Here is a 12,705-nt window from a genome sequence, read left to right on the forward strand (position 1 = left end):
GGGGCAGTCCTGTCTCCCGTTTCGGCACCCAGGAGAGCTTGGGATGACCCTGGTGTGGGCCAAGTGACCGTGCCAACTGACCACATATGCCTGCCCCCCAGCACAGCAGATGGCAATGCCAGTCTCTTAACACACCTATCCCGATGGACCGGCTTCCATGGCCACACACACGCATGTTCGTGCAGTGCTCAGACCATTCAATGAAGCGAGAATGTGCATGCACACACACACACACACACACTGGTCAATTGGGCACAGAGTAAAAAGGGTCCAGGGCACTGGTGTTTGCTGCTGTAGGATTAGCAGCCTCTTTTTCACTATGGAGAACTCTACCTCACCACTTATAATATTAATAATACCCGCACACTATTATTAATTACAGTTGCCTAGCAGATATCAGTTTCAGTCATTATCAACAGCTGGTGTTGCATATGTATATTTCTCCACAGTTTGAGATTTCTAAGTGATAAAATTAAAGATCTAGGCACATATGCATCTAGAAACCAAGAGTGACAATGTATTTCTTTTGTCTTTTGTCTTCTTTCTTTCTTAATATAGTAAGTAACTCTATTAATACAGTAAGGATAGCTAGTGTATAATATTAATACAATAAGTAGATCTGGCACATGGTACTTATTACAGTAAGTTGATCTGGCATATGGTATTATACATTTATAAAGGATAATAAAGTATTTTTAGCATGCTTGTACCATGTAGGATACAGTTGGCTCAGCCTAAGTAAACACTGTCATTTATGCATTCATGCAGGACATGTGAATGACAATATATTACACTAATGAAACAACTTATGTTTAGTAGAGAATTACACAAGCTGAAACAGGGCTATAAGCCATTCCAACTTAATCAGAACACATTATGTTTTATACATGTCTTCAAATTGGACCAACGGTGCACAGGCATGTCTACAGTGTAGTGGAGTTTAACCTGATAGCAGCTGACCCTGAAACAGCTCTGCCTACAGTCCTGAAGATGTAGCGATCCCATTCATTTCACAGATCCATTCCAGACTTGATTCGTCTACTAAATCCAGAGTGCCGTTATACGGAGGTGGTCCAAAGTCAGGACACAGCCAGTGAATCAGTCTTGCGTCTCCTCGTACCACTTTTGTTTTTGCATTAACATTTTTCTAGAATTCACTAATCTCAAATTGCTTAACATTCAGGTTTAAAACTCTTTTTTTTCCTTACAGGCCTAGAGTTATACTTTTCTTCAGACACTACATTATTCTTTTGTAAGCGTTTAAGAGATTTTTTTTTCCTGCAGTGCACATGTCCTAAGGGATATCCATATGTAGTGTTAAATTTGAAGTTCAACAAAACCATTTCAGGTTCTCAGAAGCTGTCTCTCCTCCATGGAATTTTTATTACCCAACAGGGATCATAAGCAAGTCTGCTACAGTGTCTTTCGTAGCCTAGATCTAATTTAGAACAGTATTAACTAGCAGACATGCTTGTTGCATAACATCATGTTAAAACACCAAATGCAAATCAGCGATATTCTGTAAGGTGAAAAGTTTCCTTGTAACTTCATTACAGCAGCCTGTTGCACTGAAGAACTGGCACTTGCACAGCTGCCTATGTGCACACTGAGACATACAAAAACAGTTGCGTTAAATGGTTTTCAATCCAAGCACATTTAATCCAGCAAATTGCAGAGTGTAAAATAACATGAAATATACAGCATCCAGGCAAGTAGTTAATGTCTTTGTCTCGAGCACGACACTAAGTAATTCCTTTTCACAATTCATACTGAACATTAGAAAATTGATTTCAAACAACAAAATCGATTCATTTCACAGTATTAGTTGGCTCACAATCATTACAGCATTACTTCTCACTACTTCTCAATGACTTCACCATTGTGAAACTAATGCAGTACACATGGACATTATCTATGATGAATAAACTGTAAGGAGTGACAGTATAATCTCTAAAACTGCATCTTGGGTTTTTACTCGTGAAAGAAAGTCAAAGCAAAGATGGTCTTATTTACGCTGGCTTCCTGTTAATTTAGATAATGAATAAAAAGTCTTGTTTATGACATTTACAATTTTTTAAAACTTAACTTCAGACTATCTTGCTAACCTTTTGAAGCATAATCCAACCTGGAACATTGTTCTTTTATTTTATTTTATTGTAATTTTATGTATCATTTTTAAGTGCATTGTTAATAGAGAAATACATTTATCTTATTTTATTTTACAGACTTAATGTCATACCTGTTGTCTTAAAGGGCTCTAGTGTTATTTTTGGTGGCGGTGGTGTTTAAGTTTTGTTTTTTGATAATATATCACATTAAAGTATCCTGAACTAAAGAAAAATTAACAACATTAATGGCTCACTGTCCAGTTGCCCAGTGACCCACTAACCTTAGAATCAAGGCAGCTCTGCGGTCTACCAAAAATCTCACTGCTTGCACAGCTGGGCAGTCATCCAGTATTACTAGTAATTACTCTTTTAACATTACAATTTAGAAGTGCATAAAACTAGGCACTTTTATTACAGTAATGCTTTTCTTATGAAGTAATTGTGTTTAAGCACGCACAACAGTTTATAGTTTATAGCATTTCATGATAAAATAAGAATTTCTATTTTTTTAATGAAGAAAAACATTTTAAATCTGTAAATTAAATGCAAATATTACTATTTTGCACATTTTAATTACATTGGATTTAAATGTAAATAATTAAATTGATAGCTGATAATGCAGATCCAGTTGAGAACTGATCCAAATCTGAAACAAACATTATGGACCTGGCCTGATATTGGCCCGTTGTGCCAAAAACCACCAGGTCAGATCCGTTTCACGGACCTGGACCAGAAGTTACAGAGGACAGGTCTGGGCCAGAACATTTTTACTATCTAGAGGGTTGTCACCATTGCAGAGATCAGGCAGGGCGTAAATCAGCCATACTGCGATGAACGACAACAGACTGAAAAAGGAGGAAGAAACACAGCCAAGACTTATCCATTGACACCCTCTCATCATAGCTCTTCATCATCCACAGCCCTTCATCTTCCACTACTGCAGTGTGTGCATCTATGTATATATGTGGATATAGAAACTTATTCAGGACGGTGAAAATTGCTTTTAGTCATGCTAAGGTATTTGGTAATAACGCGTTCAAGAGCTATGTCTGTGTGTGGGTGTGTGTGTGTGTTGTGTGTGCTTTGAGCCCCTGAGCTGACCATCCTATACTGCCAAGTATTATTCTAGATGCTGGCTACCCTATTCTACTCAGTCTAGACAGTCTTTAGCCTTAGATGGCAGAGTGGCTCAGCCAGCACATCTGTGTAGGTGTATACTACGTGCACAACAATCGCCCTGATCAGTTCTATTTATTGACTTGTGATCGTAGCCCTCCTGAAACAGTAACTCTAGCACTCACTGTACATGAAAGATGTCTGCAGGGAGCTAATCTGAGACTAATGTTGAACTGAAACTGATGCATGCATATAATAACACTGTAAATGTCTCTTTCTAGTATTAAGCAGGTTGGAAAATTTAATCTTATTAAAGCGTACAAAAACTGAATCTTCATGCTGTGGGCCTGCTAATATAATTACCTCATATGCTATGCTCTTCTGTCCTCTTTAAGGTTAATCAGAAGAGTTCAGTTAAAGGTTTTTGCTGATCCTCTGGAACGAACTCGTTTTCATTTTCACAAATAGTCAGTTTTTTTCTCTATTGGATATATAGTAGAAAACAAACAACACTATGAAACTCATATTTTTTTAATAGCGTTCCAAGTGATGTTCAGTGACTAGAAAAATGACAGTGTTTCTTCTGCATGCACATAACGAAACACATACAGAAACACATACAGAAACATTAGACAGTGTTTCTCCTGCATACACATACAGAACCACATACAGAACCATTAAACAGTGTTTCTCTTGGATACACGAACAGTACAGACTTGGCGGTCACTGGAAGTAGGGCAGGGGTCTTCACATGAACACCGGCACTTTGTCACAGCAGAGGCGTAAACAAGAACATGCTGTGTGGAAAGGGGCGTCTGGCACTTGTTTTTGTAATATGAAGACAAAGATGGTTGCAAGTAGAGGGGAAGGATGTCTAGCTCATAACAGGGAGCAGGAGAGCAGGGTAAAGACCAAGGGCAGAGAGGAAGGACAGCAGGTGTGTGCCTCGCAGTGTGCATGTGTGTTGGTTTAAAAGAAGTTCTGTGAAGATGTTATCGGTGTGTATGCAGTGTCCTCGTACATCTGTGCGATTCAAAATGCTTGCACGTTCACAAGACTTAATGTGCTCATCCTGCTCTCAGTGTCTCTGTATTTATTTTGTGCATGTATGTGTGTAATAAGAGAGGGGGACTGAGAGAAGGGGAATTTGAAATATACTCCAGAGTTTTGTACGGTGGAGGGAACTAAGGAAAGGGTGGGGGTGAGGGGTTTGGGGGGGGGGACTGGTAATGGCAAGCCAGGAGCTGCAATTTATTCCTGCTCAGAGAATTCCAGACACACACCGGATAAGAATTCTGCTAAGGAACTGGCTGGTATGAGTAGCAGTGTAAAGCTGGCTGGAGTGATCTCAGTGTCTTACTGCACTTCATTCATTTGTATTAAATGACCTTAGCTCTTCATCTTTCCCGGTCAGGGACCTTAATGAACCGCGGTGTTGCCCTCCTTGGATTGTGCTGTACTATCAGTGTTTTTGGCTACTTGCTTTTTTTCTGTGCTAAAGAACAAGGTGGATATGTACTTGATTGTAGCTCATTTATTGCTTGCTAATATAAAATAGTATGGGCCGGTTTCCCAGGCATGGATGTGAATTAAACTGCAGTGCCAACGGTGATTCAGCATTGTAAATTCTTTTTGGTCTAGACTAAGGCTTACTCTACGTCTAGAACACTGACCTTGTGAGGGTGGGACTCAGAGTGCTTTAGAGGGAGTATTTGGATGGTGTCAGGGTCTGTGTAAGGACCCAAATTTTTACCTGGAACTTCCTTGGAGGCCCTGAATGACCTTTGACCTGAAGCACAGGGTTACAGTTCCATCATAGTATTTAAGTTGGAAAAAATAAAAATAATTAATTCCAAAAGTCAATCAAATGAGTCTCATATAATAATTATTCCAAGATAGCTAATGACTGTTTTTGAAAAACTAAACCAAAAACACCTTCAATGTCTGTGTGCGCTCCAGCTGTGTGTGTGTGTGTGTGTGTGCATGCACACACATGTGGGTGTTATTTCACACTAATATGGGTAACATATTCTCATCTCAGGCCTCAGCTTCTTCCTCATAACTCTAATAAAATGCACATTACAAATGTTGCTCTCCTCCTTGTTGTCCGGCTAACAGGGGTCTGTGGTGTGCGATCATACTCTGACGGGGTCACTCTTTCCAGTCTTGCACAGTGCAGACAAACCTACCTCCCTGTTACCACCTACCCAAAGGCCTGCAGCTTGTAATAGTTTTGTACTGACAGATCTTGAGTGAGGGAAGGATAAGAATCACTGTCATCACTAGAAGAACCACTCAAAAAGCCCGGTGGATATGCCAGAGACTGTCCAAGTTGGCTAGTCAAGCACCACAGGCTGTGGATGATTGCTGGTTCCGACTGATGGCCTGAGAGCTTGTAATAACAGGAATGGGCCACCAGTGGAGGTAATGCGACTCCGTGAATTTTTCCACTAGTCCAGGCGGGTCGGATCTATATTAGGACCTGGCTTGCTGAAGGGGAAGAAACTGGATCTTTACCTGAGAGGGATAGATGGAAAGCTGGTCAGGGCACCGGATATGTGTGTATGTGTCTGTGTGTGTGTCTGTGTGTCTGTGTGTGTGTTGTGTACATGCGCATACGTAAAATGGTTTATCGGGTACATGCTGAATTCATGCCAAAGTTCTCTCTCATATTTTAAAACCGATAAGGCCACACATTTCAGCTGCCATATCTGTTTACACATGCATCTGTCCTGAGAAGGATTGTGAAACATAACTTTTTTAATGACATTAATGACATTGTACGTTTGGTTTCAGGGGTGCCCCCCTGAACTTCTGTACTTGAAGACACTCTCAGTCAAGACTGAAGTGAGGGAGATGAGGTGGGTTTCTAAAAGTTTTTATGTAATTTACTTCATGTTGAACACCTACTATAACGATCTCTTATTTCTAACGTCCTATGTACAATAATCAGCCCTAACATTAAAATCACCTGTCTAATATTGTAGAGATTCCCCTTGTGCCAGCAATACAGTCATCAAGGCATGGACTCCACAAGACCTCTAAAGGTGTCCTGTGATATCTGGAATAAGGATAGCAGCAGATCTTTTAAACCCTGTACGTTGTGAGGTGGGTTCTCCACGGATCTGACTTGATTTTCCAGCACAGATGCTTGTCTGGATTGAGATCTGGGGGAACTAGGAGACCAAGTCAAAACTTTGACCTCAGTTTCATCTTCTTCTAACCATTCCTGAATGTTTTTGCAGAGTGGCAGGTTGCATTGCACAAGCCCACTGTCATTAAAGAACACCTTAAAGGGCTGTAGTTCGTTCGCAACAATTTTTCTGTGGTATGTGTCAGAGTAATATACACATGAATGCCAGGATACTAAGGTTTCCTAGAAGAACACTGCCCAGAGCATCACACTACCTCCACTGACTTGCCTCCACTGACTTGCCTCCACTGACTTGCCTCCACTGACTTCTTATAGTGCATACTAGTGCCATATCTTCCCCACATAAGCAAAGCACAAGCAATCAGCTGTCAACATGATGCTGAAAGAAAACATGATTCATCAGACCAGGCTACATTCTTCCACTGCTCCATGGTCCAGTTGTGATACTCATGTGCTCATTGTAAGAACTTTTAAACATTGGACAAGGGTCAGCATGGGCTCTGTAACTGTAACTGTATTTGTGGCTATGTAGCCTCTTACAGAGCAAGCTGTGATGCACTGTGCATTATGACGTATTTCTGTCAATGCCAAAGTGAACCTTTTCAGGAATTTGTATTAAAATAGTTCCTCTGTGGGATCAAACCAGATGGGCGAGTGTTCGCTCCCCGCAGACATCAATGAGCCTTGAGTGCCCATTACCCTGCCACTACTTCACCGGTTGCTAATTCAACTGATCTGAACACTCTGAACTGGTAACACAGGCAACACTGAAAGTCTCAAGTAGCAAGTTTTCAAATCAAATATATCCGAGAGATGAAAAAGTGAATGTACAATTCACATTTCCAAAATAAATCAGAAATTTTCAAGTGTGGAAGTGGGGGCATGGTCAAGCATCTTTGAAGAAGAGAGGCTGTTGGAACAATCTAGCAGATGAGTGTTACACTGTGATCCACCAAATCATGATCCACAAGAGCCTGGTTCAAAAAACATGGAATTGGAAGGTTGGTGAAGTGTGTGCACAGGGACACTCACAAATACCCATTAGTGTTGGCAGCTGTAGAATTATGGGGATAAAAGCCTAGCTTAGAGGCGATGGTTAGTCCTCGACTCACCCACCCACTGATGTTGAGAATAGATTGGCCGAATTTCATGGAAATGGTGAAGCACATACCAGAGGGTTGGTCCAGCATGAGCAATGCGTTTCTGACTTGTGCTGCACTTGAGTTGGACACCACTCCAGGTTCATCTCGGGATTAACCAGAGGAGGTAGAGGTGCAGGCTGAGCCTAGAGTTCCTCTAAACCATTCCCAAAAGGGAGACCCTGTGCACACACTGCCCCATGGGAATTAAAGTAGGGGATTTGCCTCTGGAACAAATTTTGAGATGACACCCTGAGGTTAGCATAATTAATGGTCAGGTGATTGATCCAGGAGCTGCACTGTCCTGTTCTTATTTCTTGACCATTAGAAATCGCCTTGCCAAGTGATGTGAGAGACTCAGACCAATGAAGTGGTCACTCTTCTCTTAATTCCAAAGGGACTATGGGAAATATTATTTCATGCAGCCCACAGCAATCTCATAACAGAATATTTGTGTTAGGAGAAAATATTAAACAGCCTAAAGGTCCAGTTCAATTGGCCTAGTATTCGAGGGGACTTCTGCACATGGTGTGTCCTGCCTGCCAGTTGGTTAATTCTCCTGCAATCCCCTGAGCACTGTTGCATCCACTCCCTTTAATTGAGATCCCATGTGACCAGGCATAGACCTATTAGAGCAGAGTGCACAAGGACATCTTTGTGTTAGTCTTGATGGACTACGCAACCTGGTATTCAGAAGCAGTGCTGCTCCACAATATCCATAATAAAAAGTGTTGCGGAGGCTCTCTTCAAAGTCGTCTCCCAAGTTGGCATCCTGAAAGAGATCCTGACTGATCAGGACACCAACTTATGTCATGCACTATATGATCTACTGGGGGTTAATTTGCTGCTAGGCTTGAGTCTATTGATATGTTTGTACCCCTTCCCGGTTGTCCAGGTTCCCAAAACAGAACACTCGAAAGATAAAATGTAAAATGGTGCCATACTAAACTTGTAGTTTTCCAGCTTGCATGGAAGGAGAGCCTTCTCAAGTGTAGAAAGGCACTTATTACCGCTCGAACAGCTTATTTCTCAACCCTAATAGAAAATAACATAATAATCCTAGACTTTTACTAGGTATAATTGCACATTTGGCAAGATGGCGCCGGTGAGGTCGGCTGCCGTCACGACTGCTCCGTCCACCCACCATTTCACTGCGTGTTGTACTGTGTATGACTATGTATGTGACAAATAAACCGAACTTGAACTTGAACTTGAACTTGAACATTTAACTAGGAATAAAACTGACATGTTTATGGAATTTAGCTGAGGCTTTTGAGGGTTAAGGGCTTTGCTCAACAGTGGTAACTGCCATTCTCCCGATCCTCATATCTGAATCAGAACCAGATACATGAAGTCTTTCAGTCAGGGTTTAGGCCTTATCATAGTACAGAGACAGCACTGATTAAAGTAGTTAATGAACTGTTGTTGGCTTCCAACCAGGGTTACATTTCTTTGTCTATTTTGCTTGATCTCACTGCAGCATTTGATAACATAAATCACAAAACTTTTACTAGGGATTAGAAGAATAGCTGTGTCCTGGTTTATATCTTATTTAGGTGATTGTTATCAGTTTGTCAACATAAATTGAGACCTTTCAGCACACACCAAGGTTAGTTATGGTGGTCCACAAGGATCTGTTCTAGGGCCCATGCTTTTTGTTTTATATATGCTACCCCTAGGTGACATATGTAAACACTGTGGTAATTTACACTCTTATGCTGATGATACTCAATTATATTTCTCAGTCAATCCAGACAACAAGTATTATCTTAATATTATTGAGGAATGAGTAAAGGACAGACAGTAAAGGACAGGATGTTGAGAAATGTTTTCTCACTTAATCCTGACAAAACAGAAGTACTTGTATTAGGCCCACAGACAGCAAGGACTCTAATTAAACAATAAACCTCAGTGGTCTCCAAAATCACATCTTCTTTAACAGTTAAAGATCTTGGAGTGATTATAGATTCCATTCTTTCATTCAAAGCTCTTGTAAATAGTATTTTTAGGATAGCCTTTTTCCACCTCAGGAACATTGCAAAGATTAAGAACATACTCTCTTCAAATGATGCAGAAAAACTAGTCCATGCATTTATCACTTCCAGATTGGACTACTGTAATGCCTTACTATCTGGCTGTACCACTAAGTGCTTAAACAAGATCCAGGTAGTTCAAAACAGCAGCCAGAGTTCTTACTAGAACTAGAAAGTGTAATGTTTCAGAAATAGCCAGACACCAGCAGATTAAAAAGGTTGTGGTTTTATTATAAACTGGATATTCCAAAGCAGTAGTAAAAAAAAAACAAAAAAACAAGCAAGGGTCAGAAATAGCACTGTGATTACCAAAAACACAGTGAGAAGACAATCCAGGGCAAAAGCCAGTAAATCGTCCCACCAGGCAGAAAATCCAAAAGCAGTAAGGCAAAACCAATGGTAAGTAAACAGAAGAGTCACCATGAAAAAAATAAGCCAACATGAATAACCACTTGGTATGCACAATGGAATTCAGTGGCAATACTTCATAGGCAGTGGAAATGAGGTACAGCTGGAGTTAATAGTCCAATGATTAGGATCTTGTGAATTGGTGATGATTGGTTGGGTGTTCCTCTGGATTGTAGTTGGAATTCTGGGAGATGTAGTGATCTGAGGAAAAGGGTGGCATGACAGATTTGATCATTTTACTCCTATCTTATCTACATTACATTGGATCCCAGTAAAATTTTTGTTTTGATTAGAAAATACTTCTAATGACCTACAAAGCACTGAATGGTCTTGCCCCACAGTACCTTAGTGAACTCCTAGTGCATGACCCACCATGTCTGCTTAGATCAAAAGGTGCAGGCTTTTTACTAGTACCAAGAATAAGAAAATCTACTGCAGGGGGCAAAGCCTTTTCCTATAAAACTGTAAATATTCAAGGCTCAGACACAGTCTCAATATTTAAGGCTAGGCTGAAAATCTATTTGTATATTCAGGCATTTTATTAAATACTTCACATCTTAGGTAAAGGTCTCCATCTGGGGGTCCAAGAGCATTGAGAGTTATGGTAAACTGTGGCACTATGAAGCTGTCCCTTCAACTCTTTTTTTTGTCATTCAAGTTTGTTGACTTAGAGTGGCAGAGTGCTGATGTTCCAGGGAGTCCTCATGCCAATGTTTCCTTCTGACTCTATCCTTTTAGTTGTGCTGCTGTAGCTAGACCTGCCAGAGTCCATATTTGCACCTTAATTTACACTCCTTTATACTTTGACAAGCCTATTGTCTTTTGCTGCTGAGGTACACCTACTCCTGATGTCATGTTGTTACTTAGCCTCAATCCATCTCAGTTGCCATGGCTCTTCCCATGCCCGCTGATGTGGCCCACCCTCCAACTAAACCAACTACTTCTCCATTGCCCTGGACAGATATTCTTGTGGAAGATGCGTTTGGACACAAGTACACTCATTGAAACCAGACTTCTAGAAAACCAAAAAAGAAATTCATTGCTTATTTTACATTTTTTTTCTCCCACTAATTATTTTGACATTTATTGTTTACTGTTGTTACTATTCTTACTACTGTGGTGTCTGCTGTCGACCAGAAGAGGAGTCTAGGTTCCTCTGAAGGTTTGTTCCTCATGCTTTACAGAGTTTTTCCTTGCCACTCTCACATTTGGTTTGCTCACTGGGGACGTGGACTCAGATGTGTAAAGCTGCTTTGTGAAAATGGCTGTTGTAAAATGGCCTACCTGGGTGATGGTCACCTATAGTAATGAGGAAGTGATGCACCTGATGCACCTGAGATCACTGCGGCAAGCTGGACTCAATGCAAACCCAAAGAAGCATGCAGGGGTACAGGTAGAGATACAGTATCTGGGCTTCTTCTTGGCTCATATATAGGTTTGTACCCAGAATAATGAGACAGCAGTGATTACAGCCTGTCTGAGACTCAAGACCACAAAGCAGGTGAGACAGTTCCTGAGACTGGCTGACTTATTACAGGTTCATGCCTATTTATTTGGATGCCACTAGCTTGCTGACCTTACTAAAAGGGGACTCCAGAACTGATCCAGTGGATGGAGCTGTGCGCACAGGCCTTTAACCACATTACAGAGGTCCTCTACAAAAGACCATTGTTGCATTCACATGACTTCTCCGTTCGTTTTATGTTACAGACCGTTGTGTTAGCCCGAATGCTGGGAACTGTTCTATGGCAGTTGGTCAAGGGAGAGCACTGTCAGGCACTGTACATTAGTTGGAAGCTATCCATGTGGGAGCTGAGGTACTGCACCACAGAAGAAGAGTGCTTGGCTATCAAGTGGGTGGTCCTCACTCTCTAGTACTGCATGTTGGGATGCTCTTTCACTCTCTGTTCCCACCATGCCCTGTTCCAGTGTCTTCAGTGAAACAATGCCAGCATGTGGCTCACTCATCGATATTGGCACTTTAGCCCTTTAAGTTTGATGTGGTCCACAGGTGGGGGGCACGATAGTTGCAGCCCACCATGGGTGGGGTGGGGGGTGGTGGAGGTGTGATGAAATGTTGTCTGCGAGGTGGAAAGGCTGTTGAAACAATCGACTGGGTGATTGAAATGAGGTGCACCTGCACCTTATTATGCATAGCCTACTTAAACCCTGTTTCTTTTTCAGTGGGCCACCCTAACAGCAAGCTGCTTCACGGGCTGAGTTAGAGTGCGACAAGAAAAATCAACCATTTTATGCTGTTTATGTTAAATAAAATGCTCATATGCTCTTCATTCCTGACTGTAAACATTCTTCCCACTGAGGCCAGTGTCACATCAAAGAAAAGTGATGTGATAACAGTCTGCATTTGCGTCACAGCAACAAATACCAAGGAGTTATTTACAAATCAGGCAAAGTGTGCCTGTCCAAGTCAGCGGACAAGGCAGCCAACATGATTTTCGTCATGGACCGCATGCTATTTTGACTTTTACTTTTAGATGCCATGACATAGTATGTGTGCGTGTGTGTGTGCGCATGTGTGTATGTGTGCATGTGTGCGTGCGTGCGCGTGCGTGCGTGGGTGTGCGCGTGTGCGTGCGTGCGCGCGTGGGTGTGCGTGTGTGCGTGTGCGTGGGTGTGCGTGGGTGTGTGCGTGCGTGCGTGCGCGCGCGTGGGTGCTTGTGTGTGTGCGCGCGCGCGTGTGTGTGCGTGTGCGTGTGTGTGTGCGTGTGTGCGCGCGTGCGTGTGCG

General features: G+C 41.8%; 1 long non-coding RNA gene across 2 annotated transcripts; it reads left to right on the forward strand.

The window, feature by feature from the left end:
* The first annotated feature begins 4,043 nt into the window (after positions 1–4,043).
* Positions 4,044–12,226, forward strand: LOC113585641. Of its 2 annotated transcripts, XR_004776864.1 has the most exons (4): positions 4,044–4,161; positions 6,021–6,085; positions 6,212–6,332; positions 12,143–12,226. It is a non-coding gene; the product is annotated as an uncharacterized LOC113585641 (long non-coding RNA). The 2 variants fall into 2 exon arrangements; XR_004776863.1 differs by lacking the exon at positions 12,143–12,226 and having other exon boundaries at positions 6,212–6,495.
* Positions 12,227–12,705: the final 479 nt, after the last annotated feature.

The sequence above is a fragment of the Electrophorus electricus genome, chromosome 14 (assembly GCF_013358815.1).
Source record: "Electrophorus electricus isolate fEleEle1 chromosome 14, fEleEle1.pri, whole genome shotgun sequence".
NCBI lineage: Eukaryota > Metazoa > Chordata > Actinopteri > Gymnotiformes > Gymnotidae > Electrophorus > Electrophorus electricus.